Genomic DNA, 19393 nt, shown 5'->3' on the forward strand with positions numbered 1-19393 from the left:
CCCTTCCATTCATAGAGTCCTGGTAGCTATTCCAACTCTTTGGAAGGCCAAGGAGAGCGAGTCTCACCATATCATCATCGGCAATAGTTATTCCCACACTTCTAAGCTCATCTTCGCAGGTGGTGAGCTTGTTCAGATATGTGGAAATAGTATCGTCCTTCTCCATCTTGATTCTTCGAAGCTTATCCTTGAGTGCCAATTTCCTTTGGTCGCTACTGTTCTGTAGAGGTCCTTCAATGTATTCCACATTGAAAATGGAGTATCCTTCCCATGGAGACTCGAGACAATATGGTCTTGAACTCCCTCAAGGATGATCCGTCTCGCCTTTGCCACACACTTCTTCCACTTAGCCAGCTCTTGTGCATTATTTGAAGCTGGCTTTGGGATTTCTTGATCAATGAATTCCTTCAAGCCATTTTCTTCTAATATAGCCTCCATTCTATCTTTCCAAGCTATGTAATTCAAGCTACCTTCCAAGGCATACTCGAGTCTCAAGCCATAGAACACCATTGGCTAACCTTGAAGTATGATATGAATTTGATTTGCACCTTCAACCCCGAACTTCAAACTTTGAATTCTCTTCTCAATATATTGTTCACAAATCCGATAGCATGTAGAAATTTCCTACAAATCTATTGCTCTGATACCATGTAGAAATTTCCTACAAATCTATGGCTCTGATACCATGCAGAAAACATTGATGTAGGTTAACCCAATAATGCAATATAAATCAAAGCAGAATATTCTAACCTACTTCTACTATCAATTTGCGAAAGCTTAAAGATCGAGCTTAACAATATAACTAGAAGAAGAAGAATTAATGAAAAATACACATGAAAATACTTTGGGGAAAGCCTCAGTTAAAAACCCCACTATCTGTATTATCATACAAGGTGGAAATACATAGGAATTATACAAATCCTTAGCTCTCACGGCTAGCCAGCTCTCAATACAATCCTCACAGATGCTCACAAGAAATCTTGGTTTCTCTCCAGCCTTCCTATCTTCCCTCCAAGCTCCTATTTCCTTGCGTTGTTCCTTGTGGATGATCTTCCTTTTACCAAGTGGAACACTCTCTCACACACTATCAGAACTGCACAATCCTCAAGGAATGATTCTTGACTGCATGCATGAGTTTTCTTTATAAGAAAACACATGCAATTGATAGTACATTGTCCTTGACATTAATCTCAACTGGGTCTTTCTCAGAATAGACATGCATGAGTTTCTGATGAGGGAATATTTAGTTAACCGGAGTACACTAGTTGAGTGCATGCATGCATCAACTAACTGTTAACTCTCTATTAGTTCCTCAAACAGTTTGTAACTAATTTAACTAGACTTAACTCAGTAAACTGAGTTAACTAATTACAACTCAAATATAACTCAATCTTGTCTCCTTAATTTAAGGGATAACTCTTGCATGACTTGAGAAAGACTTCTAACTTGAATTTATCCAACTAATTAATTCAAAATGAATTAATTAGTTATTTCCAAGTAGTTGTTAAGACTAAATTCGATTTTAATTCACAATTTAATTCAAGGACAAATTAAATTGGAATATTCTTGTTGCCATATTTCAACAATGGCAACTCACATATATGATGTATAATGGAAGTTCACAATGAAACAGGTCAACAACAAAGGATTACAGATGAGACTCTAGAGATTGAAGAAAGATAATGCTTTAAGAAGTATACGTTGGTTCACCTAGTTGAAGTCGTGTATACAAGCGGGTACACAGAACAAAAAGAGCGTATACGTATGCACACACTTTCATAGAAAGAAAAGCATGTATGGGATGGAATAATGAATAATGATAAGGATAATGAATACCATGGGTTCCTACCATGGTATTGACCCATGGTAATGAGCGCGACAAAGAATATTGATACCATCAAAGAATACCAGTAACATAACTATGGTTTTGGTCCGAGGTATTAAGAAAGGATCTAAGTATATAAGGAGAAGAAGATCTAAGGGAAGTGTGTGCAAGTAATGAATATGTTATGAAGTGTTATATCAAAAGAAATTATGCATGTTATGGGTTTCTGATGCTTTGCTTGATCTGGACTGAGTATGAACCTAAGTGTTTAATGATGGATGAGATCTACTGACGGATTAGGATCATAAGACCTAAAATGAATTATCATTATGTGGTTTGATAATGGATGGGCTAGATCTGAATGATAACACATGTGTTATTCTTTAAATGGTATGATCTGGGTATGTCTAAAGTATGAAGTAGTTGTGAAGTTATAAGTTATTATTTACAAATCTATACATTGGTTCGCCTTGGTGAAGGTGCGTATACATGCCGTTTCGACACTTCGAAGTAGTGTATACATTATGACATATGATGTTTGAAGTTGCAGTTGGTTCTGGTTGTTGATGCAGAGTTTTGGGTTCAGCTCTCTATTCTGGTGACAGTGATCTGATTGTTCAGATTGACTGATTGTGATTTGCTTCAGCGTTTATGAGTTTCAGTGATTGGTTGTATTACAATGGTGGTTGATTTTGAGATTCAATGTTACTAATGGGTCCAGTATGAAAATTTGATGAAACATGGCCTTCATATTATGTTGTTGTGTACCAGGAGTATCCAGTCTGAAAATTTATGAAACGTGGTCCTTGGAGGAAGAGTGAAGGTAGTAGCCTTTTGTAGGTCGGCGACTACGGACTGTAAACTTATCAGCCAGTGCAAGAGCCAGGGGGTTGGAGCCCCCTTCAAATAGCAGCTAGAGAACGAGTGAAGTTTGGAGCCTTCTGTAGGATGGCGCCTACGTACTGGTAAACATATTGACTAGTACAAGAGCTAGGGGGTTGTATATCCCTTCCAGTAGAAGCTGGAGAATGAGAGAAGGTTGTAGCCTTATGCAGGTGGGTGCCTGCGTACTAGTATGAGTCTGCGCCAGTACAAGATTGTAAACAAGTTTTTCTTATATTAAAAGAGGACAGAGACAATATCCGTAGGTGGTTTTTCTCTCGCATTGGGTTTCCACCTTAAATATTGGTGTTCATGTGTGTTGCTTATGTGTGATGGTTTATTCTGTTATTACTGCACATGGTTATTGTTTAATGATTAATTAAGTACTGATTCACTGATTAAATATCAACATATGATAAATTAATTGAATCATAAATTCACTGGATATACGTTGGTTGCCTTAAGAATAGTTGCATGCACACGCGAGTTACCTTCACTGAAGTAGCATATTAAATCTGATTATGAAATGAAAAATTTATTGGTTTGTAAATACTTATTCAACACGCCCCCGTACTATTCCCAACAGTTAGAGGTGTAGACAGAGGAGTGGGAACAACCACACTGATTAGTGGCAATGATGACATGGAAGGTGACGCTTCTGATGTAGAAGGTAACAAAGAAATAAACTCCTCCATATGAAATACATATTTAGGCACATATGTGTACGAAGGTCTTGAACCGTTTAGGTTCAACCATAATAACTCTAGTTCCAAAGGATCGGTCAAAGGTGGATTATCAAGAGAAGTTGAGTCATCTGCCAATGTTTCAATAGAAATCAAATCGCTACCAGAAGGACTAGGTATAGACTCCACAACTATGGGTTGGTCAGGGTCTTGAGCACCGACCGACAATCTCCATGAAGGAATAGAATGTCCACCTTGTTTAGGAGGTAAACTGTGAATATGACGTGATTGACAGTTACTATATTTAGCTAGGGTAAAAAATTATAAAATAACACAATTATGCTAGTGCAACCACCTCAAGGCCAATACTACTACCTCGAACCAAATAACACACACTAGAAAAGTCCTAAGAGGTAGTCACATAAGAAAATCAAATAGAAAGAAGATGATGGTGGGACAATTATACTAGTGACCTACTTCACAACCCTTTTAACTGCAAACTTAGTCCAAGTGCCCTTATTAGCCGCGGGGTACCCCCCGAGAGGACAAAGAGAGTATGACTAATATCAATCCTAGGTACAAAGAAGATGGGCCTGACCTTACACCTGCATATGATCCCTAAAAATATTGACCACTAAGGTCACCGCCAAAAATAATATGTCCTAGGGGGGTAGTCATAAGCCAAATTCACACGCACGGGCAGGAAACTTCACCTGGAGATCTAAGACCAAAACCCCTTTGAGAGTTGCCTCCCAAGTGGCAGCCAAGTGCTACAACAAAATGATAATAACATCATTTGTAATACGTGTAAATTCTGCAATTTGCGCCACCCAAAACTAAGAGAAATGGGGTATGTCACCTTCTGTATCCAAAGTGTGACCTCACGATTGATCCTCATGTTAGAAGGGCTTCCCAAAACACACTACTGCAAGTGTATTTGTGATCCATATTCTCTCACCTATCGAAACTAAACAAGATCTTTTACTTCTATAATGTTAGTATAATTACATGCGAAAGAGTATGAAAAACCACATGTGCATACTTTAAAGTAGAGCAACCATTAAATCAAAGAACACACACAATTTTATAATGAATTTCACCCAATGTGGGTTACGTCTTAAGGTCCAATTTCAGGAGTGGGGAGGTCGCTTCATTAATTGTTCCAAGATGATGATGAATACATGATGTGTTCTTTGTCAATACAAGGAAGAACTCCCTTAACTAGAATGGCATGTCTCTCCATAAGATGTTCTTCTATAAGATATATCACTCATATAAACTCTCCTTCAGCATGAAAAAACATCAAACTCTCACATAAATTGGCATACAATGATCCTCTCGCAAAGTGGCATACATGGATCTCAAATACAAATTATCATCTCAACAAAATCAAATGAACACATGGCAATAATGCACCTTATACCTCCAAGTCTGGGGGTGACCTGGAAATCAAATGCTCAGTGAAGAAACAACAAGTGCCATTGTGTTTCTAGTGAAAAACCATTAAATCTTACCATAAACTAGACCCCTTTCTGCCTCTGTCAAATCCGGGCTCCCCAAGAATCTCAAAGATTCCTCAAATATTATCTCCTGTGGTCTAACTGAAATTTAGCTCCTCAGACAAAGAAACTGATCTCACCATCATGTTCCTTGTGAAAAACTTAGATAAAAGAGTATAAAGTTGGCATGTTTCAAAACTGTCATTTTTGGGCCTCCAAGGAATCTATCATATTCCATGCAAATTCTTGTGTCATGGTTCCCATTCATGGTTCCATTTTTTGACGTCTGTCTCTAGAAAAATGGTTGCTCAGATCAGAAAATCATCTACACCATCAGAATCTTCATGAAATTATGATCAATATCAGTATACACTTGACATATTTTTGACACCTTCAAAAATGGGCTCCAAGGGAATCTCCAAGATTCCTTAAGATTCCATGCATCAGGGTTCCGTCTCCTGGAACTACATCATGGTTTTGCACCTTGTTCTCTATGTTGGGTTTTGCTACCTCTCTGTCATGTGTTGGTCGAATGAAAAAAATTAATTTAAATAAAATTTGGTAAGCGGAACTTTCAAAGTCTGTCACCTTAGAGAAATGGTTGGAGATCAAAAGTTGGGTGGGCTAGGCCCAGGTTACAACCTCACGACCTCCAAAAATTGGTGTTTTTTTAATTTAATTGGTGTGGTGATACAAGTTTTGGGGTCACTCGTTGGTGGGCTGACCTATGCGAGCGAGTGAGTTCGAACCCCACCGACCTTGATTTTTAAATGGTGTAACGGCCTTCGGACCAATATATATAAATAAAATATATTGTTATGTTAATCTTGGGGGTGGTGGGGGTGGCGGCCCACCACCTATTTTTTTTAATATATATATATATATAGATATATATATATATATATAGATATATATATATAGATATTAAACAAATTGGTAAAAAATTGTCGACAAAAATTTTAGGGTCACTGGAAAAATTAAGTAGGTGACAATTTTTCCCTTTCCGACCATCAAAAACCATCACCATTAAGTGCCAATTTTTTTACTTATTAGTGGCCACCAAATTTATCCAGACCTCCAAATTTGGCGAGCATCCAAATTTAGTTGGTTATTTGCGAAGTTTAAATGACGGGGCAAAATTGACCAAAAATTTGACTGGCCATAACTTTCACATACGACGTCGGATTGAGGTTCCATTTGTCCCATTGGAAATATTGTAAAGAGCTCTTCGATATGACCCTAGTTTCATTGAAATTCAAGGACTTTTATTTGTGAGCTTTTCCAAAGCCACCTTAGATCTTGGAGCCACCTAGATCATTCCTCCCCACTGACCCAAAATCATGAACACAACCTGCAATCTGTTGTAATCCCTTGTCTACACAACAAGTTCCCTAATAGGCCACACTTCCTTCTCCATCACCTTTGTACTTTGGATTCATAAGTGATGAACCAACACCTATACCCTATGCAAACGTGTTGAACAATTTTACGAAATACATGTTCCCTTACAAGACCAAACATGACCCAAGCAAACCCCATACTTGATAAGAGTTTATAACACCTTCATTGGTCAAGTTTACATTAGAATCATAACAGAAACCAATACCCCATGTATCAACAAAAGGCCAAAAATATTTCCATGTTGCTTCCATAAGTGATGGAAAACACTTCATCACTTTTACAAATGTGTCCATGCTTAACTACTTAAAAATGATACCCATCTCTTACCCAACCAGGTTAATAGTCTCTCTTCATGTATTTGGCTTTCTCATTGAGTTGCTTCACTGATAGGTTCCTTTTCAAGTTCTTTCTGGTCCTTCAGTCGCTACTATGGTACTGGAGCTCCCAACATGTGGCTCTTTGATGTCCACACTTGTTGCAATGACTGCATAAATTGTTCTTCCTCTAGACTTGCCTAACCTTATTCCTTCCCTGATGTGGAGAAGGCCTTTCACATAGTGTCCTCTTTCTTGCTGCCATTCTTTTCCAGCACTCAACAACAACATGGTTATACGAGTCAAAAAAACTACATGATTTTCTATGCCACAAATTATGATTGTCATTAATATTCTTGTAATCAAAATGAATATTAGAATAAAAAGACCTCTTATACATTGCTTGTTTGTCTTTGGTGCGAATCCGGCGAGAAGAAATTGCCTTAGTTCTTCCTCTACAATGCTCACAGTCACAGGAATATCATGATGTGTTTTTAGCATCCTCTTTCCTTGGTGGTTTCGAAAATGGCTTGGAAGCTTCTACTGCCTTAAAACACTTTCCTTCAATGTATCCCAATCCTACGAATCAAGGTATTTATACAACCTCCAATGGCTGAGTCATGTCTTGGCCATTAACACTGAATCCTCTTCCTTTATACTCCATCTTGGTAAGGAGTCTCGTGTCGGTTCCTGAAATGGGTACCTTTAAGCTTCCAACAGAAATTGCATCATGTGAAAATGAAACTGAAGGACTATCAATATTTTTTACCTCAGTTGTTGGTTCTAAAGCAAGTGATGATGCATTTTCTAAGCCTTCATTGCACTTCAACTTTTCCAAGGCCTCTTTTGTTGCTTGAAATTGAAGCTGCAATCTCTTCTTCTACTCTTCAACTTCTTGTAGAAGTCTCCTAAATTAAGCATTCTTTGCTTGTAGGCTCTGATTGATCTCTTCATTTGAAAGATGAGAAGAAGATGAAGAAGAAGAATAGTCACTCGAAGATGGAGATGGAGCAACGTCCTCTGCTCTCTCTTTCTCCTATCCCTCTTTTTCCATTTTCTTCTCATAATATGCATACATTATATCTACCATGCTTGCCATCTTGTAGAGGGCTTCATAAATATCTATGCGATCCTCCATTTTCTTTTCTTATTGCATGTTCAATCTTTGGTTATCATTCACACTTGCAATTCGCATCAGCAAGAAGGTTGCTCTAATACCAAACTTGATCTAGATTCTCTCACCTACTGGAATTGACCAAGATCTTTTATTTTTGTGATGCTAGTAGAACTACATGTGAAATAGTATGAAAAACCACATGTGCACACTTTAAAGAAGAGGAAACATAAAAGCAACAATCATATCAAAGAACATACACAAGTTGATAACGAAGTTCACCTAGTGTGGGTTATGTCTCTGGGAACGGTGTTAAGAGTGGGGAGGTCACTTCATTAATTGTTGAATGATGATGATGAATACATGATGTATTATTTGTTAATACAAGGAAGAATTGCCTTAACTAGAGTGCCATGTCTCTCCATGATACATTCTTCTATAAGAGCTCTCACTCATATAATCTCTCCTTCATCATGAAAAAATATCAAACTCTCACATAAAGTGACATAAAATGATCCTCTCACAAATTGGCACACATGGATCTAAAATACAAATCATCATCTCAGCAAAAAACAAATGAACACATGGCAATAATGCACCTTATACCTCCAAGTATGGGGATGGACTAAAAATTGTCTACTCGGATGAAGAAACAACATGCACCATTGTGTTCCCTGTGAAAAACCATGAAATATGAGTATAAACCCGACCCCTTTGGCCTCGGTCAGGTCTAGGCTCCCCGGGAGTCTCAAAGATTCTCTTCTACAGGCTAACTGGAATTTGAATGCTAAGACAAAAAAATTGATCTCACTGTCACGTTCCTTGTGACAAAATGAGAAAAATGAGTATAAAGTTAGTCTGGTTCTGGAACTGCCATTTTCGAGCCTCTAGGGAATCTTTCAGATTTCAGTGTCATGGTTCCACCTTCATGGTTCCATTATTCGATGTCTATCTTTAGAAAAATGGTTGCTTAGATCATAAAATTATTTGCATCATCAGAATCCTAGTGAAATTCTGATCAATATGAGTATAAACTTGACATATTTCTGACACTTCAAAAATGGGCTCCAAGGGAATCTCCAAAATTCCTCGAGATTCCCTATGTCAGGGTTTTGTCTCCTAGAACTATGTCATGGTTCCTCACCTTGTCCTCTGTGTTGGGTTTCGTTTCCTCTTCGTCCTATGTTAGTCGAATGGAAAAAATGACTTTAAATAAATTTCGATGGGTGGAGCTTTCAAAGCCCGCCACCTTGGTGAAATGGTTGGCGGTCAAAATTTGGGTGGGTTAGGGCTGGTTCCAACTCTGCGGCCTCCCCACATTGGTGATTTTTTTATTTTAAATTGGTGCAGCGATACAAGCTTGGCAGCCACCTGATGGCGGGCCAGCCTATGCAGTCGGGCAGTTTCGAACCTCATTAGCCCCAATTTTTAAATGGTGTAATGGCCTTTGGGCCAATATATATAAATAACATATATTGTTATGTTTACCGTGGGGGTGTTAGCCCATCACCTGTTTGTTTTAAATATTTTTTAATTTTTAAAACAAATTGGTCAAAAATTGTCGACGAGAATTTTGGGGTCACAGGAAAAGTTAAGTAAGCGACAATTTCGCCCTTTCTGACCGTCAGAAACTATCACCGTTAAGTGCCAATTTATCGACTCGTTAGTGGCTGCCAAATTTAGTTGGACCTCCAGATTTGGTGAGCCTCCAAATTTAGTTGGTGCTATGCTAAATTTAGCCAATGGGGACATGTTGACCAAATTTTTGACTGGCCATAACTTTCACATACGATGTCGAATTGAGGTGTTGTTTTCGTTGTTAGAAAGTTGGTGACGAGCTATTCGATATGAGCCTAGTTTCATTACAATTCGAGGAATTTTATTTTTTAGCTTTTCCAAAGCCTCCTTTGATCTTGGAGCCACCTAGATCAATTTGTCTCCCTGTTGCAAGCTGCTAATTTTGTTTTGTAGTTTTGGAGTAGTTGACTCACACACCTATTTCCAAGACCCTAGCCTAAGCTAGTGTTGGTGTACTACTAGTAAAAATAAAAGGATGAGACTAGTTGATTTTATTATCGCGTTGATTTTAAGTGGTTGTTGATTACACAGTTGGGATGCAATGTGAAACTTAGATGGTGTGAATGACTCTTGTTAGTAACCCTGATGCAGCTGTATGGAAAAAACATTACTTTGATGAATTATAACTACAGGAGGGTAAGATTTTTTCAGAACACACCAATTCCTATTATAGTGCACCTCTCACTAAATTCTTAAATGTAAAAACCCAAAATGTATAAATATTGTGTGACAAAAACAAACCAAAAATCAAAGCAACTAAAAAGAGGCCGAAGAAAAGTCCCCAAGCTAGAACGCAAAGCAATTCAAAAGCATCAAGAAGAGGAAAAAAAACTAAAGAAACAAACACAGTCAAAGTAATTGAAAAGAAAGCCAAAAGTGAATGAGGAAGGCAATGTCAACAAGCTAGGGTTGTAGCAAAATGGCTCAACAAAGGCCAATGTTCTACAAATGTCAAAAACATACCCTAGAGGAAGGAAGGCCTAAACAAGATTAAATGAGGGTGATAAGGAGCAATGGAAACACACTCAAATAAACGTTTCTAGATGACAAATTCACAACTAATCACAACATCACCATCTGTGATGAAAATAAACAAAAGAAGGAAGAGATCACTTAGAAACAAGTGACAAAACCACACAAAGGCCAAAATGATCCAAAAGTGGGATATGAAATAGATCTAAACAATCACTGAAAGCATCCAAACAGATCTGAAAATGAGATCTAGAGACAAGAACACAAGTCTCAACCAAAGCACCAAAATATCTTCAAGAGAACCTTGAAAGACACCAGCTATGGAAGACCTCAAATAAACCAATCAGAAATGGATCAGACCAATAAAGATCAGTAGCTAGCAACAACAGAAAACATAGATCTAATAGATCTCCAATAGATAAAAAAGAAACAAGAGGATAAATGCCCAAAACAAGTCAAAAACCTCTCTCAACAAAACAAATCCAATCCAAGGAAATCAGGCACCAGAAGATAGATCTAGACCAGAACTAGTCAACAGACAGAAAGCCAACACAGATCCAAAGCAGAGACAAAAATTTTCAGAGGGTAAATTTCAATTTTCAAGGCTAGAAGGTTGGTCGCACAGATAATCCATGCATATAATGATTGGTCGATGGCTTGTAACAGAAAGGTAGTGACCAACAAGACATACTCGAAAAAATGTAGTGCTATGCCAACGACCATAGGAAAAAAATTCGACTAGCTAAGTAAGAGAAAAGGTGAAAAGGGATGCATTTTAGGAAACAACTAAGGTAAGTTGATATTGAGTTTCTATCACTATAATGGATAGGCAAATAGGGTTATAGCAATAATTTTATGAGATTTCCTAAATTTACTTTCCTATCCAAGTATTTCAGTCAATTACTTATCTTAAGATATTCAGTTAATAACATTCAGAAGTAAATTTTACAATAACAATTTTAGTTTTCATATTGGCTTGTAGAAAGTGTCTTTTATTTCACAATCAATGTATGTTAAATTACAATGATCTTAAAATAAGTCAAGGTGTAAATTACAAATAGTTTTATTCGATTTTATTTATTTTGAGGTTATCTAAAAGAGCTTAATAGTCATATATATATATATATATATATATATATATATATATATATATATATATATATATATATGCACTTTTTCCAATCCAATATGAAGTATGTGTGTAACTCTTTCCGTGTTTTATATCAAACTAACACATGGCATTTATTAATAACATAAAAATATTTCAATGTTGTTCATAACCTAGATAGTTGAATTTCCATTTTAAGTAAAATAATATTATATCAACTTGGTTGTTAGATACTGAAATGGATTTTCTAGAAACCAAATGTATGACATGTATATAGATCTATAAGATTTCTTCCATGCTCAACATGAATACTATACATGACATTATATATATATATATATATATATATATAATGTCATGTATAGTATTCATGTATATATATATATTGATTCTAAATTTAATTAAATTTTAGATCTATGGGGTTCACATAAGGATCCTATCCCTAAAAATAAAACCTCCTTGAAATTTGGAAAACTTTAGAAACTTAAGCACCTCAAGGAAACTAAATCTTATATAACATATATGTACACCATTATGAATCCATCCTAGACTAGAGGGAAACATTTCTCTATTCAAAATTAAAAAATTACAAGAGTATTCAACTATCACATTTATAAATTACAAAATTCATATGTTGATCTCTTATACTAGATTAGATTACACTTGACTGTTATAGACTTGGCTTCAGGGCTTGCCATTTGCATCATCTACTCATTTGGCCAATGGCTCATAGGAATGAAAGTCTCCATAATACGTTCATGGTTTGATTTTGTCATCTTCCATCTCCTTGGTTCACCTTTATTTGTTTTGATTTCTATGAGATTGATCTGAGATGCTATGACTAGATGACTGTATTGGAAAGATATATATTTAAGCATAAAATCTCTATAAATGATGTGATCAACTTGTTTTTAAACCTTTTCAAAAAAATGGCCCATCACAACCATGCCACCAATTTGGTATGTGAATTTTCCATCTTCATATAGTCTCACCAACCTACTTTTCACTTGTGTGCATTGTAGGTTTTAACCCCGTACAGAAATTACCTGCATACAAATTACCGGGACTACCAGTTTGATTTTTCATTATTTTCCTTTCAATGTTACAATACATATTTATACATGCCAAAGCATCCAATACCATGGACCAAAAACCATCACGTCCAAAACCATGTGCGAAAAATCATGCACAAAACCATAAGTAGATCCGCCCAACCTAATATAGGGTCCAAAAATAAAATTTTCTAGGGCGCTACCCCGGACCCCATAGAGTGGGGTTACCTGCACCCCTCAAACCCCCTGTGACTCCCCCCGCTACATAATCGACGCAATGAAGGGGGGGCTCCGCCCCCTTCTAACCCCCTAGTTAACTACGTGGGCTAGTCGTGGAAAGAATATAACACAACCCAACATTCTCCCACTTGTTGTTTTCTTTTCACAGGGGGGCACAAGAAATCTTAGTCATTTATCCATCCCTGCAACGCCCATTGTTTCTCTACACCAAGAGAACTTCTCAGAGCTCACAGATTTCATCAATGCATCTGCAACATTCTTCAAAGTGTCCACCTTTACCAGCAACACCTTTTTGTCTTCTATCATATCCCTCACAAAGTGATACTAAACATCAATGTGCTTTGTCTTTGAATGATATGCAGGGTTCTTTGCCAAGAAAATTGCACTTTGGCTGTCACGGTCTATCCTTATAGCTCCCTGTACTAACCCCATACTTGAACACAATCTCTGCAACCAAACTGCTTCCTTGCTTGCATGAGTGGCTGCCATGTATTCTACCTTTGTAGTTGATAATGCCACTACATATTGTTTCTTACTCGTCCAACTAACTGCACCTCCAAATAGGTTAAACACATACCCACTTGTAGATCTTCTCTGATCCAGATCTCCAGCCCAGTCTGCATCAAAAAAGCCATGAATATCCAACACTCTATCCAATCCTAGTCTTCCTTGGTAGCACAAACCATAATCACTAGTGCCATGCAAATACTTAAAACCCCGCTTCACTGTTGTCTAGTGCTCCTTCCCTGGTTTTGGCATAAACCTGCTCAATACTCCCACTGCATGTGCAATGTATGGTCTAGTATAGACCATTGCACACATCAGGCTACCGACTGCACTTGCATATGGAACACGGGACATGTCATCTTGCTCTTCTTGTGTCTTGGGACATTGTTCATTAGATAACCTCCCACCTATAGGAATAGGAACCTTCACCAGTTTACTATCCTTCATATTAAACCTCTGCAGTATTGTCTCGACATACTTCCTCTGGTTTAACCAGAGCTTCCTCTTTGCCTGGTCTCTTTTAATTTCCATGCCCAAAATATAGTTTACAACACCAATATCTTTCATGTCAAATTTGGAGGATAATTGGGTCTTCAAATCCTAGATAATTTCTTTGTCATTTCCAACCAACAACATATCATCCACATACAAGACCAGATAAATAACACGGTCACCAATTAATTTAAAATACACATAGTGATCTGCTTTGCTTTTGGCGAAGCCAAGTCCCCTTATAAATGTATCAAATTTCTGATACCACATCCTTGGTGACTATTTTAACCCATACAGAGACTTCTTTAACTTGCATACCATTTCCTTCTTACCCTTCACCACAAAACCTTCAGGTTGCTTCATGTAGATCTCCTCTTCTAGATCCCCGTGAAGAAATTTTGTCTTCACATCCATCTATTCTACCTCAAAATCAAAAGCACAAGAAAAAGATAAAATTAATCTAATAGAAGTTACCTTGGCAACAAGAGAAAAAATATCACCAAAATCAATTCCTGACACCTGGGAATAACCTTTTGCTACCAACCGAGCTTTGTATTTCTCCACCTTTCCTTCTGCATTTGTCTTCTTCTTGAACACCCATTTGCTTCCAATGGTTTTCCTTCCAGCCAGAAACTCCACTAGATCCCAAGCCTCATTTTTGTGCAAAGATGCCATTTCATAAACCATGGCCTCTTTCCAGAGTTTTCCATCCTCTGAATCTACTGCTTCCTCCACAGTTTTTGGATCATCATCAGTAATAGATAAAGAAAAATTTGAACAGAAAGCAGATGGACTATACCTTTCTTGCTACCTTCTTTCTCGAACTGATCTTCTCACACCCAGAGTTTGTGGCTCTTCATATTCTGATTCCTCCTCTACTGTAAAGTCTGATTCTTCCTCCTTTAGCTCAAACTCTATCTTCTCAGGTTCCTTTGGTTGGACTTCATGTTTAATAATGTCTTTTACCTCTCTAAACACCACCTCTTGGATGTACACAACCTTCCTTGTTACTGGGTTCCAAAGCTCATAACCCTTTAAACCATCCTTATACCCAATAAAGATGCACTTTTCAGATTTACTATCCAACTTGGTTCGTTTCTCCTTTGGAACATGTACATATGTATCACATCCAAATACCCTCAGATGTGAAAGAGATGGTTTCTTACCGGTCCATACCTCTTGTGGAGTCTTATCCTCCAACGCTGATGAAGGTGATCTATTGACTAGGTGACATGTTGTCTCCACTGCCTCTGCCCAAAATTCCTGTCCTAACCCGACACCACTGAGCATGATTCTTGCCCTTTCCATCAACGTCTTGTTCATTCTTTCTACAACTCCATTTTGTTGAGGTGTATATGGCGTAGTCTTCTGCCATGCTATACCACACTTCTTACAGAACTCTTCAAATTCCTTACTGCAAAACTCTCCACCGTTATCTGTCCTCAGCACCTTTATCTTCTTCTCTGTCTAGTTTTACACCAGAGCCTTAAATTCTTTAAACCTGCCAAAGGTTTCAGATTTCTTCTTAAGGAAATATATCCATGTATTCCTTGATAAGTCATCTATAAATGATACATAGTACACAGACTTACCCAGTGATGGAACCTTCGCAGGTCCAAACACATCACTGTGCACAAGCTCTAATATCTATTTCGCCCTCTTACCACCGGAGGGGAAACTCACCCGATTTTGCTTCCCATATACACAATTTTCACAGAAATCAAAATCCAGAGAGCTATTAATCATACCTTCTACCGTACCTTTACCATGAAGTATTCAAAGGCCCTTCTCTCCAATATGTCCAAGCCTTTGATGCCACAACATGGTCTTCTCTACAGAGACCACTAGATTTTCTGCTCCACTTTCAGGAACCACAGAACTGTTGCACCCATCAACAACAGTGCTACCTTGCAGCTTGTACAAAGTTCCAACCTGAACTCCCCGCATCAATACCAGTGCTCCCTAAACCATCTTGCAGGTATCCTTCTCGAACACTGTTTTTACACCTGCATCATCCAACTTGCTTACATAAATCAGATTTCTGGCCAATGCAGGAATATGTAGAACACCCAGAAGTGCTCTAACCCTTCCACCTTGTAACTTCAACTTTACTTTTCCGTGACCAACGATTCTAGCCTTCCTATCATCCCCTAAGAAGACATCACCACCATCATATTTCTCATACTCATAGAACCACTCCATATGGGGAGTGAAGTGAGAGGATGCACCTGAGTCAATCAACCATGCCTCATGATCTACATGTGTACTTGAAGAAGCCAAGTATACATCCCCACCTTCATCTGAGGTGGTTTTTGCCTCTGCAGAAGGAGCATCATTAGATCCCTTTACTTTTTCAAGAGCTTTAGATTTACAGTCCCTTTTGTAATGCCCTTCCGTTCCGCATTTCCAGAACACCACCTTTACATGTTTTCCTAGATATTTAGATCTCCCTCTATATGTATATCTCCCACTCGATGATTTATTTTTATTTCTGTTCTGGGACCATCCTCGTACAGACAAGGCATCACCATTCTGGATCTCCATATTTTCTGTCTCATCTCCTCCGTCAACAAGTATGAGATCATTTCATCAAATTGCAAGGCAATTGCATTGCTACCTATTGCAATAACCAAACTATCCCACGAATCTGGTAGAGAACACAACAAACTAATGCACTTATCTTCATCTGAAATTTTGATATCAATAGACAATAACTAACTTACCACAATATTAAACGCATTCAGATGCTCTGTCACCGAGTCTCCATCTTTCATCCTCAGGTTATACAGCTTTTTCCGTAGGAATAGTTTACTCACCAGAGACTTAGATTGGTACAAAGTCCCTAACTTGTCCCACAAAGCCTTTGTCGTAGCTTCCCCTGATACATTCAGCAATGTTGAATCTGAGACACACAATTATATTGCGCTCTTTGCCTTATGATCCAACTTCTTCCATTCTTCATCAGACACTCACGTTGGTTTAGTACCGGATCTACCACGATCCACTAATCTTTATCCACCAATAGATCCTCCATATTGAGTTTCCAAAACTCAAAACTTTGACCATTAAATTTCTCGATCTCTATCTTTCCGCTGCTCGCCATATTCTTTCACTACCAGAATCAATCTCGTAGATCTCCCACTGAACAGGGTCTACCACAGGCCCGAGCAAAACCCCTCAATAATAAAGGCGTCCCCTTGAAGCTAAAACTGCTCTGATACTAAATGTAGGTTTTAACCCCGTACAGAAATTACCTGCATACGAATTCTAAAACATAGAAAATAAACAATGCGAGAGCATAACACATAAAACACATATACACAGAGATTTTTCCCTGGATCCCAAAACCAGGACTACCAGTTTCATTTTTCATTATTTTCCTTTCAATGTTACAATACATATTTATACATGTCGAAGCATCCAATACCATGGACCGAATACCATCACATCTAAAACCATGGACCAAAAACCATCGCGTCCAAAACCATGTGCAAAAAATCATGCACAAAACCATAGGTAGGTCCGCCCAACCTAATATAGGGTCCAAAAAAAAAATTCTGAGGTGTTAACCTGGACCCCATAGAGTGGGGTTACATGCACCCCTCAAACCTCCTGTGACTCCCCCCGCTACACAATCACCACAACAAAGGGGGGCTCCGCCCCCCTTCTAACCCCCAGTTAACTACATGGGCTAGTCGTGGAAATAATATAACACAACCCAACATGCATCACATCAAATAGTAAGCGATGTTTTATTCATTTCTATAGGTTTTAACTCCGTACAGAAATTACCTTCATACGAATTCTAAAAAAATATGAAAATAAACAATGGCAAGAGCATAACACATAAAACAAATATACATAGATATTTTCCCTTGGATCCCAAAACCGGGACTACTAGATTGATTTTTCATTATGTTCCTTTCAATGTTACAATACATATATATACATGTCGAAGCATCCATAAACCCCAATCCATTAACCCTGGATTAGAACATAATCGTAGTTCCCTTGATTGGATCTACAAAATACCATGGACCAAAAACCATTGCACCCAAAACCATGTGCGAAAACCATGCACAAAACCATAGAGAGGTTCGCCCACCTAATATAGGGTCCAAAAAAAAAATTCTCGGGGCGTTGTCCCTAACCACCCAGTTTGACTACTAGGGCTAGTTGTGGAAAGAATATAACACAACCCAACAGTTCCCTGAGGGGAAAGTGACAACAAAAGAATTGCCTACAACCAAAACACAAAATATTCATTAGTTAAATATGTTCAAGATTTCAATTTATAGATTAAATTGTTAATAATAGATGAGCCACATACCTTCTCTTACAAGATCAAAGAATCGATCATGATCAAGTGAAACAATGGCCACTTCATCATGCATCTCTCTCCACATAAGAATTAGATGATGTCCCGTTGGATAAAGAGGGACATATTTCCATCCTTTCACGTACCCATGTTTTTCACAATGATCAAGTCTACATCCATCAACACAATGCAAAACTTACAAAAACATGTGATTTTTATTGTCTCAATGGAAAATATTTCCCCTATTTCTTTGCTCCGCACTAAGTGTACTTCCCTAGTTCTTTCTACAGTATTACAATGCCAAGGAATTGATCTATTCACAATGCCAAGTTCAACATTCCAAAAGAACCTATGCACAAGCCTAATAGATTTGTGACCTTCATGTCATAAATGGGATTTGTGCAAGTTGACCATGTCTAGTGATGATTTGAGTTGATCTTCATCATGAATCATTTGGTACCTTCTAAGTGCTCGCTTCACACAAGCACCTGCACCATCATGCTCACTCTTTCCATGTCCTATTTTAAAATAGCTCCAAATATGCTGAATTTTTATCTTCTTGTGTAGTTGGCTAAACCAATAAAAACTGTGTGCTGACCTGAACTACCCTGGACAACCATCTGACCATATCTAATGCTTTCTAAACGATATGTGATTTTTTTAATAATTCATAACTAAGGCAAAGCAATGTTGCATGAACAATGTGTCATGCTCACAATCATCACTGATGTAAAAGTGATACTTATTAATCACATCATGTGACTCGTCAACGTTATCCCTACCATCAAGATTCAATTGTGCATGTTTGTACAAAACATGTACGAATATGGACACTTGGTCTGAGTGATAGTACTCACTTTGGATCTCTGTCTGAGGAGAAAATGTGTAATTCTCAACAAATACTATCACTAATAAGATTGCTCTTAGCTGAAATACTTCACAAGAATGCTTAAATTCAAAATATTGCCACTTAGACCTGTGCAAGTGTTTGATATATTTATAGATCTAGTTCTAAAACACCCCCATGAATTGTGAAATAGGAATCTCATCCTCAACATAGTTGATCCTCCTAGGCGCTAGAGTTGAAGAAGATGGTTGATTTCCCATGACATACTCATATCGCTTCCATGTGACAGTGACATCTGACATCCTAGACTGGTTGGGATCAATAAGAAATTTCCTATGGAACAATGCCAAATCACCACATTCAATGCATATTCTCCCACCTATACATATTTTCTTGTAAAACAACTCTTATGGCTCCCTTCTACATAATATTGATGAAACAAAATCGTGCATTGTAGGAGGAGGAGGGTCGTTGTGACAATTCTTCTTGTAAAATTCCTAGAAAATGTCATAATGAAGTTTAAATTCAACATGATATCATCAACAACATGTGTCACTGATT

Source organism: Pinus tabuliformis, chromosome J (assembly GCF_031772625.1).
Source record: "Pinus tabuliformis cultivar Carrire ecotype Pingquan chromosome J, CPIR1, whole genome shotgun sequence".
In the NCBI taxonomy this organism is placed as follows: domain Eukaryota; kingdom Viridiplantae; phylum Streptophyta; class Pinopsida; order Pinales; family Pinaceae; genus Pinus; species Pinus tabuliformis.